The 14,289-nt window shown below is 37.7% G+C and overlaps 1 protein-coding gene across 3 annotated transcripts in view; it reads right to left on the reverse strand.

Moving 5' to 3' along the window:
- GPR141 (G protein-coupled receptor 141) overlaps window positions 1-14,289 on the reverse strand; it is a 174,032-nt gene that overhangs the window by 6,403 nt on the left and 153,340 nt on the right. The window lies entirely within an intron of this gene.

Below are 14,289 nucleotides of genomic sequence, written 5' to 3' on the forward strand. Positions count from 1 at the left end.
CATTTTTCCTCTGGACTCCTGAAGGATCCTTTCCCTGTATAGTCTTGGTCCCTTCTAATTTATTATCCAAATTCTAATTTATTATTTACTAAATAAAAGGCATGTAAATCTTTAATTACACAAATCAAGTCATTTTAATTTCTTACTTAAATTCCTCAATTGCCTCCCATTTCTTTCAAGTTAAAAACCAAAATTCTTACATGTCTAGAATGATCAGGGTAATGGCAAATTCTGATCCCTCGAGATCAGATTCAAGAAATAATCTAGAGGCAAAATTGACAGGATTTGCCATGAATTATGTATAGGGAAATGAAGGGAAAGGAAGTGTCTCAATCACTCCCAGATTTCTTACTTAAACAACTGTGTGATAAGAGGTCTGTTTACTGATAGCAGGGAAACTGAGGATCGAATTTTAGGAAGAACAGCTGAATTCCACATTTAGTACCCGACCTTTGTAATACATTTGCATTTATTCATTTCTTGAATGTCTCTTCATCCAGTCAAAATGAACCAACTACTGATACAATACAGGTGAATCGAAAAAGCATTATACAAAATCATGTGTTCTCAATAGGGCAATATTCCCTGCCATGGGGGGAAAATGTTTGTTCTTGAGGCATGAAAAATCTTACTTTTAATGTACAAAACATAGGTATACCTACAGTCCATAAACAGACAAACATTACATCTATGGTATTAGATTTCACAAGCGAGGGAAACACAATTAGGGAAAAATGTCTAAAAATGTCTAAAAGGCTCTTCAGGGGGGCAATAATAAAGTTGAGAACGCTATACTAAATAAAAGGCGCTATCCACAAAAGACTACAAGCTGAATGATTTCTTTCTCTAGATAATCAAAACTAATGTGACAGAAAGAAGACCAGTGTAGCTCAGGGCCCAAGTCGCAGGGGAAGGAATTGACTTCAAAGGGGCATGGGGGAACTTATGGGGTGATGGAATGTTTTACGTTGTGTTAGATACAGTTGGAGTTATTTGTCAAAGCTCATCAAATTGTAAACTTAAAGTTGGTGAATTTTTAGGGGGGAGGGAGGTACTTAGTTTTAGTTTTATTAAATTTTTTTAATAAAGGTACTGGGGACTGAGCGCGAAAATTGGTGAATTTTCTTGCATATTAACTTATATTTCAATAAAACTAATTTGAAAAATAATAATCTGACCCTAGAGAGCCTCTGCTTTCATGGATATGGAATAGAATTTCCTTGCAACCCACTTTTAAAGCTTGCCTCATGTTATACTTGTTCTATGTAATGTGTAGTCTCTGTACTTGCCTTTTATTTTCCTCTGTAGAAAAGTAGTTCCATCAGGTAAACGTGAAATTACACTGTATTCGTATCTGAATCAAGGATGAATGTGCCACCATAAATTCTACTCATCTTTTCTTTTTCTTTTTCTTTTTTTTGGTTAATGACTTAGAAGGAACAACTTCAGAAAGAAGAAGAAAGTATGAATAATTGCATACGATCTGTCTCAAGTTCTCCTTTCTCGCCAGCTGCCATGGTCTCTCTCAGATATAAGAAGCTCATGTTAAACCTCTAATATGTGCCAGGTATCACATGAGATGCTTGCCTGAGCATAGTCTCATTTAGCCTTCACAGCAGCCATGTGCATTGTGTATGTATCACTATACTGAGTGAAGAAACTGAGCCCCAGGCAGGGTATCATTTGGCTAAGTTCTCCAAAGTCTCTGTCTCTGTCTGTCTGTCTGTCTCTCTCTCTCTCTCATACACACATGGAGAAGCAAGTTGTGCCTCTAAGCCCAAGTTTCTAAATCTTAACATCAGAAGAAGGGGAGGCTATTAAGAAATCCGATTCTACTCACATAGCTATATGCCAATATATCTTGAAAGCTGCTCTTCCTTCTTTTTGAATTTCTCTTTCCTACGCCCTTTACTTGGTTTACAGCAGATCCCATAAGGTAGCTCATTCAACGTCCATTCCAACACTTTCTGGTCTGCCAGACAATTTCTGTACACATTTTTTGCAGTTATAGTGCTTATATGTGACCTAGTTTCTGCTAGTCTGTTGTGCTACTGCAAAACTTGGAGGCCAAAGTGAGTCGGGATGTCAGTCTGTAGAGAGATCAGATCATCTGGCAAGACAGGAGTGGAAATGTCTGGTTTCTCTGGGACAGCCATGGCACAGGTATCCAGTACTATATATCATAGATTTCAGGAAGCAGTAGTCAGTGATGTTTCTGCTATTAACTCCAGTTACACTTCTGCCTTCCAAATAAGACTGACCAGGGAAGAACTGTATTTTCCTTTGTATTCACAGAACCTAGTGAAGTTACTAAAATTAATATAAATATTATTACTGAAAACTTACATACTTAACAGTAGAGTGCTCAGCTGTAAGTATACAGCTCAATGAATTTTAACACAGTAAACATATCCTCACCAAAGGTAATCACCATCCTGACAACTAAAACCATATAGGTTTGCCTACTTTGAATTTTATACAAATTCAATGTCCTTTCTGTGTGTGTAGTTTAGTTCACTCAACATTATACTTTGAGATTCATTCATGTGTATAGTTTTAGTTAGTTCTTATTTAGTAAATTATATCATTGTATGATTATTTCACAATTTATCCATTCTACTGTTAATAGACAATAGTGTTATTTCCAGTTATAGGGCTATTATAAATACATGCACATTCCTATAAATATCTTTTGTGAAAATAAGTATGCATTTCTGATGGGAATTTACTTAATGCATTTCTGTTGGGAATTTACCTAAGTGTGGAACTGATGGACTGTAGGGTATATCTGTGTTCAGCTTCTGTGAAAGCCGCAAACAGTTTCTGACATAGATTCCCACTAACGTTTGATGAGAGTTTCAGTTGCTCCACAACCTCAAGAACACCCAGAATTTTCTGCCTCTTTCATTTTTGCTGTTGTAATAGATATAGTTGGATTGCATTGTGGTTTTATTCTTCATTTACCCAATGAATAATAAAGGTGAGCACATTCTTACATATAAATTGGACACTTGGATATCCTGTTTTGTGAAGAGCCTTTTGCAGTCTTTTGCCATATTTCTGTTTGGTTGCCTGCCTTTTTCTTATTGATTAGTAGTAGTTCTTTATCTAGCCTAGATATTACTCCTCTGTTGGAGATACGTCTTGTAAATATCTTCCTCCACTTTCCTTTTCATTCCTTAATTGGTATCTTTTGATGAACAGAATATCTAACTTTCAGTATTACCAATTTTGTCAAATTTTTTTCAAAGTCAGCACTGTCAAGTTCTGTTAAGCAATCTGACTGCTCAAAGGTAATAAAGACAGTATGCTGTGTTTTCTTCTGTTTAATTTTTAATTTTTTTCATTTTTAGGTATACAATTAATCTAGAATTGATTTTTTATGGTAATGGTAATGTATGGTAGAAAGCCATGATTATTTTTTTCCCATAGGGATAGCCAATTGACTAAGAATCAATAATTGGGAAGACCATCCTTACCCCACTAAACTACAGTGTCAGCTGTGTCATAAATCAGGCGACCTGATATGGGTCAGTTCAGTCCATTTTTAGGGCTCCAGTGTGTTCCACTGGTTTATTGATCTATACATGTGCAAATACCACACTGTCTAAATCACTAATGCACTATAGTAAGTTTTCATAACAGGTAGTGCAATTTTTCTAGCTTTCTTTTCCTTAAGGTCAGCTGAGCTATACTTGACCTTCTGCACTTCCATGTAAGTTCTAGAATCTGCTTAGAAAAACTTCAGGGGTTTTTAACAGAGTTGTGTTGAAACTGTAGCTATCAGTAGCTTTAGATGGATATTAATAGCTTTTCAATATTGAGTCTTCTAATCACTGAACATAACATATCCCTCCATTTTCTTTAATTTGTCTCAATAATGTGTTGTAATTTCCTATAGAGAAAGAAGTATTGTATATGCTTTTTTGTATTGGTTGAGATAATCATGATTTCTCTCCCTTTTTTTGGTTAGTGCAGTTAATTACAATGATTGATTTGCACATACTCCACACTTGTGTAGCTGGAATAAAACCCATTTTGATGTGGTATATAAACCTCGATAATATATTATTTTATTTTAAGTCCTTTTGCATAGAATTTTGGTTCTCTTATGAGAAAGACTGGTCCATGATTTTCTTCTCAGTGCCCTTGTTGGGGGTAACAAAGTTTTACTGACTTCATTAAACAAACTTAGAAATGTTCTCTCATTTACCATTTTCTAAGAGTTTATGCACAATTGATGTTATCCTTCCAGTATTCTATATAGTCAGCTGGGATTACATTTAATTATATTATTCATATCATTTACATACACAGTGTTTTGTGGGGATTTTCTGTCTCCCTGTTCTAGCAGCAAATGTGAGGAGGTTTTTATGGTCTTTCATTTATTATAGATTATTCTGTCAACTTTTATTTTATATGTTTCTATACTATGCCATTGGTGCATAAAAATTTAGAATAGTGATATATTCATCATAAAATGTCCTCTTTATTTCTAAAAATGATTCTTTCTTAAGATCCACTTTTTCTGATATACCGAGTCTTCTTTGGTTTAGTATTCGCACTTTACATCTTTTTCCATCATTTTATTTGCAACCTTTATTGTTCTAACATTTAAATTGTGTCTTTGCATAGAAAACAAATTTATGGTTACCAAAGGGGAAGAGGAGTAAGGAATAAATTAGGAGTTTGGGACTAACAGATACACGCTACTATATAAAAAACAGATAAACAACAAGGACCTACTGTAAAGCACAGGGAACTATAGTTAATATCTTGTGATAACTATAATGGAAAAGTGTCTGGAAAAGACATTTCATTTTGTTGATTGTTTCCTTTGCTGTGCAGAAGCTTTTTAGTGTGTATAATCCCATTTGTCTATTTTTGCTTTTGTTCCCTATGCTTTTGATGTTATTTCCAGGGCCAATGTAAACAGGCTTTTCCCCTAAGTTTTCTTCTAGGAGTTTTGTGGCTTCAGGTCTCACAATTAAGTCTTTAATCTATTTTGAGTTAAATTTTGTGTATAGTGTAAGATGAAACTCCAATTTTATTCATTTGCATCCAGTTTTCCCAAGACCATTTAATAAAGAGACCATACTTTCCCCCTTGCATATTCTTGTCAAAGATCGGCTGACCATCTATACATGGGTTTATTTCTAGACTCAGTTGTGTTCCATTGGTCTCTGTGTGTTTATTTGCCAGTACCATACTATTTGGATTCCTTTGTAATATATTTTGTATTACAGCTTTGTATAGTAGCTCTGTAATGTATTTTGAAATCAGAAAATTTGATGCCTCCAACTTTGTTCTCCTTGTGCATAATTCCTTTGGCCACGCAGTCTTTTGTTGTTCCATATGAATTTTAGGACTTTTTTCCTATTTCTGTAAAAAATGCCATTGAGATTTTGATAGAGATCACATTAAATCTGCAGATCACTTATGGTAGGATGGATTACTATGAGTAGTAATTTTAACAATATGAATTCTTTCAATTCATGAATACAGGGTATTTCCACTTATTTCTGTCTGCTTTAATTTCTTTCATCAGTGTCTTATAGTTTTCAGTGCACAAGTCTTTTAAGTTTATTCTTAAGTATTTTATTCTTTTTATGCTATTGTTAATGGGATTGTTTCCTTAATTTACTGTTTCAGATAGTTTATTATTAGCTTATAGAAATGTAACTGATTTTTATAGGTTGATTTTTTAATTCTGCAACTTTAATGAATTCATTGATTAATTCTAACAGGGTTTTTGTTTGTTTTTGTAGAGCTTTTAGGGTTTTCTACATATGAGATGACATTTTCTGCAAAGAGACATAATTCTACTTCTTTCCAATTTGGATACCTTTTATTTCATTTTCTTGCTCTTTTTCTTCTTAATTGCTCTTTTAATTTCTTTTTAATTTCAGTACCATGTTGAATAGAAACAACAGAGCGAGCATCCTTGCCTTGTTTCAGATCTTGGAGGAAAAGATTTCAGTTTTTCACCATTGAGTCTGATGTTAGGTGTGGATTTTTCATATATGGCATATATTGTGCTGAGGTAAGTTTCCTCTACGCATAATTTTTTGAGTATTTTTTTAAATCATGAAAGGGTATTGAATTTTATCAAATGCTTTTTCTGCATCCATTGAGATGATTATTCTAGCCTACATTCTGTTAATGAGGTATATCATTGATTGGATATGTATATTGAACCATTCTTGCATCCAGGGATAAATTTCACTTGGTCATGATGTATGAGGCCTTTAACGTGCTGTTGAATTGGTCTGATAATATTTTGTTAAGGATTTGTGCATGCATGTTCATCAGGGATATTGTACAAGCCTCACAGATGGCCTGCCTTAGATGGCAGCTGCTGCATGTCTGCCTTCTCTCAGCGAAGCTGTGCCATGCACTCTCTCAGTCTGCCTGCAGGGGGCACACTCTCTCACATCCTAGCTCCAACTCTGGCTTATGTAACATAATGAGAAAAGGGAGGTTAAGAGGTTTTCATAGAGTGTGTTCTTTTTTTTTTTTTTTTTTTTTAACACACTCTTCCTCTTTGCCTCCCACATGGCACTTTCTCTTTTTGTTCTCTTGAAGACCACTCCATTCCACACAGTTGTCCTCTACCAAGATGGCTCATCAGCTTTTGAAAGCCAAACAAAACTAGAATGGGGCCTACAGAAAGAAGACAATGATGCAGTGAAGGCTTTTGAGAGTCATAGGCAGTAAGGGAGAACAGATAGGCATGCAGCTACAATATCTTCTCAGGAAAAAAAAAAAGAAAAAAAATGTATGTATGCAAGTATTCCTCTGCATATGCGATGTGACTCCAGTGATTAATAGAAATTTTTAATTAGTTGGCATAAAAAATTTATTTCTCCTCTCCTTCATTCTTTCTCAGAGAAACACTTAAGTTCTCCTGCATACTTGACTTGCTTGTAGCCAGGGCTGTGCATGTCCAATACCACACTGTCAGAGTCACTTCCCCACCTGTGTGGGGACAGGGTCATTGCCACATGTTCACCACATCCTGTTGTCTGATACATGAGAAGGATGGACACATGGATGAATAGCATTATCTTATCAATATTATATTAAAGAACTGTATTCTCCAAATTGAAGTTGAAACAGTAAAATCTGCAGACAATTCTCATTTGAGTTATGAGCTACATCCTTTCTTCATGTCAGATCTTTTTGTACAGTGGTTTACTTCAGTGACAATTAATAGCAACATCAATTCAACCAAAGTAAACGGATTTGTTTAAACCCGGACTATTAAATATTTCCTAATCTATTACTTTACGTGTGAGAGTTGGATGCCCACAAAAGAATGGGGGATATCTTAAGTTTTTGTACAAAATGGAAAGTTCAAAACTTTAAAATCTTGCAAAGAAATATCTTCATTGCAAAAACTTTGAACACACACAAAAATAGTAAATAGAGTTTAGAAATGCTTCCAATGGCTCACTGCAGAATAGCTTGTTAATGAGAATAGTCCTTACACTGGGAAAACCGAGGGGATGTCTGAGAGAAGCAGTCGGGCCTGGGAGACAGACACTACACGCAGCACCTAGGGACCTGGAGCAGCTGAGCCAACACCCACAGTCACAGCATCCAAGGACAAGCTCAGCTGAGGGCTTTGACGGGTGTCATATACAGAATGTGCCCAGTGAAGTTCAGTGAACACTTGCAGATAGTAGATAGCCTCTTATTAAATGAGAAGCTCTGTTTCTTTCCCTGGATGTCAAATTTAGTTGCTATGCTTTTGGATTTTTTAATATTCAGTCTCAGGTTTTGAAATTTGCCCTGTGCTTTGGGACAAAGACACTTAAAGAAGAGGAGAACACTTGCAACTTAGAAGTCACTCCGGATTGAATGTTTGAGACCCACTATTTGTTATTATTTGAAGACTCCACTGCAAACTCAATTCTTGTAGAAAAAAATTTAAAAATAAAAATAGGGCGAGGGGGAGGAGACAAGGCAGAGAGGAAGGCAGGCTCTGAGGCTCCCAGCCAGCAGTGCTGTCATCCCTTACAGGCTTTGAGTTGACTAGCATTTTCCTAGCATCAAAATTTTTATACCTGGAAGTAACATAAATGTATTTATTTACCCAGATGATTGTCTAATATAATAAGAACTGTTTGCAAAAGAGCGCAGCTGATCTCTGTGTCACCTGAAGAAAATTAAGGGACATACTTTCTGCTTCCATGGAGATGACCCACTACAAATATAAGGAGCCAGAGAATTTTTAAAAAACAACGTATACAACATTTCTTTGTTGATAATATTTAGACGCCACCCTTACATCTTCACTGTGTTTCCCCTTCCCCAACAGTCTGCCCTGTTCACCCCATCCTGTATATGCCCGAGCTCTAAGCTCAGATTCCTTTTCCTTCAGGGCCCTCCCTGGTGCCCTTATACACTCTCAGCTGCTCTCTCAGAATGCTTTACCTAAGCATCTCATTCCTTCTTTTCCTACTTTATTAATTCCCATTTAAATTCTTTATTTTAGTCATTTGTGTACCTGTTTTTAATGTTGAATTTCTTTCAGAACTAAGACTTTTTTGGGGGATGGGTGGGTGAATGGGTGAAATAATGGTGAAAAACTACCTTGATCTTATTAAACATCTTTAAAAAGGCTACATTTGGATCTAATCCAGTAACTGATGTCAGGAGCCTGGAATAAGCTGCAGACCAGGGCACTCTCTCCTAAGTGAGCAGGCTGCCTCCCTGGCTCTCCCCGAAGCACCTTGCCTTGGGCAGTGATCTCTTGTTTATCTCTGTGACTGACCCCGGAAGCACAGCAGGAAGACTGGCCTCAAACTCCGATTTCCCTCTGTCCTCTCACTTTCCTACTTGAAACCCTTCGTTGGTTCCTTTTAGTGAAAAGAATGAAGTCTGACACCTACCATGTCATAGAAGCCCTTTGAAATCTGACCCCAACTGATATGTGAAAGCGTATTTTTTGTCACGACCCCTCTTTCCTCACCCCACCTTCAGCCTATGCCCAGACTGACAGATCTTCTTGCCATTCCTGGAATGTCCTTTTTCATACCTACAGCTTGTTTCTTCTCTTTGTAGATCCCAAATGTACCACTAGACATGGGAGGCTGAAGTCCAAATTATATCATAAATGATATTATTTCCCTTCTTAAAACTTTCCCTGGCCTCCCACTGTCTCTCAGACATCAGAGATGTATAAACTTCTTAGCATGACATACTAAATCTGTCCCACTGGACTTTATGGTTCTACATCCAGCCTCTCTGCCACTGGAGCACCAGGATTCCCCTTCTTTGTTCTGCTCTGACATCAACCCCCACACAGGAGAGCCCCTCATCTCTGTCTGAGGCTTGGCGGGGGCTGTTTCCTTGTCTCTTGCCAGTTCCCTTCCCAGTGCTTTGCCCACAGCCCTGCTTGGGCCTCAGTGGTCATTGCCCATGGCCTGAGGACTACCTCAGTATCAGAAGTGAGACATAGAAGTGGCTTCTATGGCTGTTTTATATAAGGAATCCATGGTAGAACCAACATCAAAGAGCAGTCTACAAAGCGAGGGTCCTAAAAAAAAATGGTAGAGTACTACAGAATGGCATTAGGCAATCCACATCCTCATGAGTGCATAGACTTCAGTCCACAGGACCCCCTCCCCCTTCTAGAAGAGCATCTATAATCTATTTTGGGATTTCTCACTTTATTTAATAAAAAAATCATATCATTTTAAAGTACCTTTCATATAGTAGGTAGTAAATATTCTGAGATGAATAAAACATTTCCCTCCCTGCATTTAAATCTCCTTCTGTCTGGGAGGGGAGAAAGAAGTACATAAATTATTACAACACCTACAAGAATTCAGAGGGGGATGTAATTTATTTAACATATAGCGGAGAGTAAAGGCATCAAAATGTAGTAGCGATGGAGTAATGTTTGGGCACGGGTATGTAACAGGTGCTGGATCTTGAAGGATGCATTAAAGTTCCAGATGCAGAGAGGAGGAGATAGAGCACTGCAGGTAAAGACAAGCATGTGAGAAAAGACATGGATGCATGTTCAGGGAATTAACAATAGATGTGCCAGGAACATTAGGTAAATTAGTAGAAAACAGGTGAATATCTCTACGTGAGGCTTGCAAGATACACAGCATGTTGCCACTCTGAGGATTTCCTATTTCAATCTGAAAATTATAAGAGATGCACACTTTAAAATATCAAATGACATTTTAATATTTCAATTCTGAAAGTTTACTTTTGGCAACAGAATGGAGAAAGGATTCGAGGAGGGCAGGACAAAAAGAGTGGTACCATTAGCAGGCTATTATGCTGATCAAGTTTAAATATTAAGAGGATTGGTGCAAGTTGACACCACCTAGGAGAACGCACCCCCAAATTAAACAAAACTGAAGACTCGGGCTGGAGAGGACATTGCATGCTTCAGGTACATCAAACAGCAAATGATGACATCTGTGTATCACATCAACAGTAAAGCCTGGAATAATCACTGAACATTTTATGAAAACAAACACCACATTAAAAAAAAAAATCAAACACCTCAGGTAAATGAACTAACAGACTAGTTAGTTTGCTAAAAGGACAAAGGAGGAAAAAGTAACTTTAAATGTAGTTACTACCCTCAAAGAGAAGAAAATGATGTGAGAAAAATTCAATTATAGTTGTTATTGAATAAAAGATGTACCAAACTAACAAACACAATTGGTGAACTTGTAAAAATGTTCAGAAAGATTCTCTCAGATGAAACAAAAGATGGCCAAGAAGGAATATTTCAAAGAAATTCTACAGAACACCTAGGGCAAATCTAGAAGTTCCAATATCATCCGGAGAGAGCAAAATGGAATGGAATACTCAAATAATCGAAGAACATTTCCTACACATGAAAAAGATGACATATTTATGTTAAAGGATCTCACCCAGTGCTGGGATGAATTAATAGAAAAGACTCTCAGACACATCAGGATGGAATTTCAAATCGCAAAGAACAAGCTCGCATATCCACTTGGATGTCTCATAAACATTTCAAATTTGATATGTCCAAAGCTGACCTCCTGTACCTTTCTTCCCCACCTCCAGGCAAACACAGACATGTTACTTTCAAAGTCCTTCCAGTATCAGGTAATAGTAACTCCACTTTCTAGTCGCTTGAGTGAAAAATCTTAGAGGCATCTTTGAGTCCTCTTTTTCTCCCCAAATTAACCTCCCCTCCTTAAGCAACTTCTATCGTCTCTTCTTCAAAATAATCAACATTGGATCCCTGGACCAGATTTTTTTTCTATAAAGGACTTTCCTGGTACAAAATCTGAACAGAGTCTACAGATCAAGTAACAGAACTGAATCACTGTATGTGGTTATATAAGAGAATGTACTGTTCTTAGGAAATATATACTGTGTGTTGTAGGGGTAAAAGCATCATGTTTTCAACTTACTCTGAAATGGATCAAAAAATTATAACACGTATATATAAATCAAATGTGGTAAACATTACAGTTGGGAAATCTGGGTTAATGACATATTGCAGTCCTTTGTGCCATTTATATAATGTGTTTCTAAGTACAGAATTTTTCTAAGTTAAAAATCACAAAAAATGAAATAAATCTAAGGTGTGTCTTCTCTTCACTACTTGCATTACTACAACTATGATTCGAGCTGCATCATGTTCACTGTGAATATTATGACAAAATCATGAATTCTCCCCTACAGCCTATTCTCACTCAGCAACCAGAGTGATATTTCAAAATGTAAGTCAGAAGATGTCACTCCTCTCATCACAACGCTCTAATGACTTATCATGTTACTCAGAGTCAAGTCAAAATTTGGAAAATGGTCTATTAGGCCTGATAGAATTTAAGCCCTCTTCCGCCCCACTCTCTTTGATCTTATCTCCTACAACTCTCCCTTCCAACTAAACATAACTCCTTGCTCTCCTTCAGAAATCCCTGGCATGTTCCCACCTCAAGGCCTTTGCACATGAAATTTCCTCTTCAGGAGTGTCCCCCCCACCAGATACCTGCACAACTTGCACCTTCAACCCGTTCACATCTCTAGCCAAAGATACTTCATTAATTCCTTTCCTGGTCTTCATAATTAAGATGTCAACACTTACCGCTTCCACCCAGCACACTTCATCCTATCTTTCTATTTTATTATTCTGCACACCACTTATCACTGACATACCACATGTTTTAGTTGTTTGCTTGTCTTCTTGCTCCCTCCACTACGATTCAAACTCCTTGAGGACAAGAAATTCTGTTTTGTTCACTGTTTTACTTCTAGCACTGGGAACAGTGCTTTGCACATAATACCTTCTTAATAAATAATTGTTCAGTGAATGAAACCAAACATACTAAAACTTCCCAAAGAGGGAAACAAAAACCAGATATTCTATAAAATAATTTAAAACAAATCAGCATCAGACTTTTGACATATTTAAGGCCGGAGAAAAAATCTGAATGGTTTTGAAAGATGATTTTGAATTTAGAATTCTGCTTTCAATCAAACTACCATTTGAGGTGGAAAGAAAAGGAAAGGTATTCTGAAACACGAACACTCAGAAATCTCTCAGATCATCCCTGAATTATTAATGTATATTCTAGTAAAATGAAAAAGGATATATGGGATGCCAAAAATAAAGTAGCAGGGAAGTGACATCAGCATCACTGTGTAGTGAGAGGCTCTCTTTGTTTCTCCCCATCAATCTACAACTGGTAAAGCATCCACAACTCAACAAAGGTGCCTCTGCCCGACACACCAGGGTAATGGAGAATTTCACATATCTGTACATCTAAAAGTAGGCGGATTGGAACAAACAGAGGAGGTAGAACCAGAAAAACAGCAGAGATGGCACCTGCAATCCCAGGTCACCAGCCGCAGCAGCGGAGCCCAGAGCACCAGAGAACTCAGTACAGCAGGGGAGGAGGTGCAGACAACCCCGGCCTCCCAGCCACAGTGCAACTACAGCCGCCAATAAGTGGGCAGCAGTGGTAGCAGGGCCTGAGACCTTGTCCCTCCAGCCACAGAGGTGCCCACGACCCCAGCCCTCTGCCCTTCACCTGCAGCAGCAGAGCCTGTGAACCTGACAACATCCGACAGGGCAGAGGTGCCTGCACGACCCCAGCTCCCCACCACCTTCCCCATTCCCGGTGGCGAGGGTGGGTGGGGTAGGGCGGGGAGGAGGGGTGGGGTGGCGGGTGGCCTGCAACTCAGGAGATCCTGAACTTGGTGGAAGGGCCCACCCATCTCGGTGCCCCAGGCAGTGATGCCAGTGATACCGGCAGCAGCAAGACACCGATGATCCTGCAGGCACAAGCAGTGATAATGAGGGCATGGGACAACGCTTCTGACAGAGGCAGTGAAGGGTGGAAAGTGCCATCTCAAATATAACCAGAGGCAGCTCAGGTTAAGAGAAACCAAAAGCTCGTGGTATAGCGCCGTCTACTGGCAAACAAAAGAAAGGCCTCTAATTTCTAACCCGTTGAATTCTTTGAGACAAGTAGAAAAACAAGACAAAAACTTTACTTAGAGGAAAGTTGCTCAATACTTCAAATGTGTCAGCAAAGAAACAAGTCATCAAGTACCATGAAAAACCACAGTGACACGGTACCAGAAAAAGAAAATGATGATTCTCCAGAAACTAAACTCAAAGTCACAGAATATTGTGATTTAACTGATAGAGATTTCAAAAAAGCTATCATGAAGAAACTCAATGAGCTATGAGAAAACCAGAAAGGCAGTTCAGTGAACTCAGGAATAAAATGAATAAACAGAAAGAATACTTTACCAAAGAGGTTGAAACTCTAAAAAATAACCAAACAAATTCTGGATCTGAAGACTACAATACATGAGACGAAGAAGGCATTGGAAATAGAGACCATATGGGAGATGGAGCTCATTAGCGAGCTCAAGGAGAGAAATCTAGAAATGATACAGATACAGAAAGAAAGAAAATCAAGATCCAAAAAAAGAAGAAGTTCTATGAGAACTATCTGATCCTTTTAGGAAGGGCAATGTGATTGTAATTGGTATCCCAGAATGAGAAGAGAGGGAGAAGGGAGCAGAGAACTTATTTAAAGAAATAATAGCTGAGAACTTATCAAACCTGCGGAAGGAACTGGATATACAAGCCCATGAAGCTAAAAGAACAGCTAATTACCTCAACACAAAAAGACCTTCTCCAAGATGCAATATATTAAAACTATCAAAGTTGAAGAGAAGGAAAGAATTTTAAAGGCAGCCAGGGAAAAAAGGATTATAACCTACAAAAAAAAACAAACAAACAAAAAAACAAAAAAAAAACCT

Source organism: Camelus dromedarius, chromosome 7, assembly GCF_036321535.1.
Source record: "Camelus dromedarius isolate mCamDro1 chromosome 7, mCamDro1.pat, whole genome shotgun sequence".
Taxonomy (NCBI): domain Eukaryota; kingdom Metazoa; phylum Chordata; class Mammalia; order Artiodactyla; family Camelidae; genus Camelus; species Camelus dromedarius.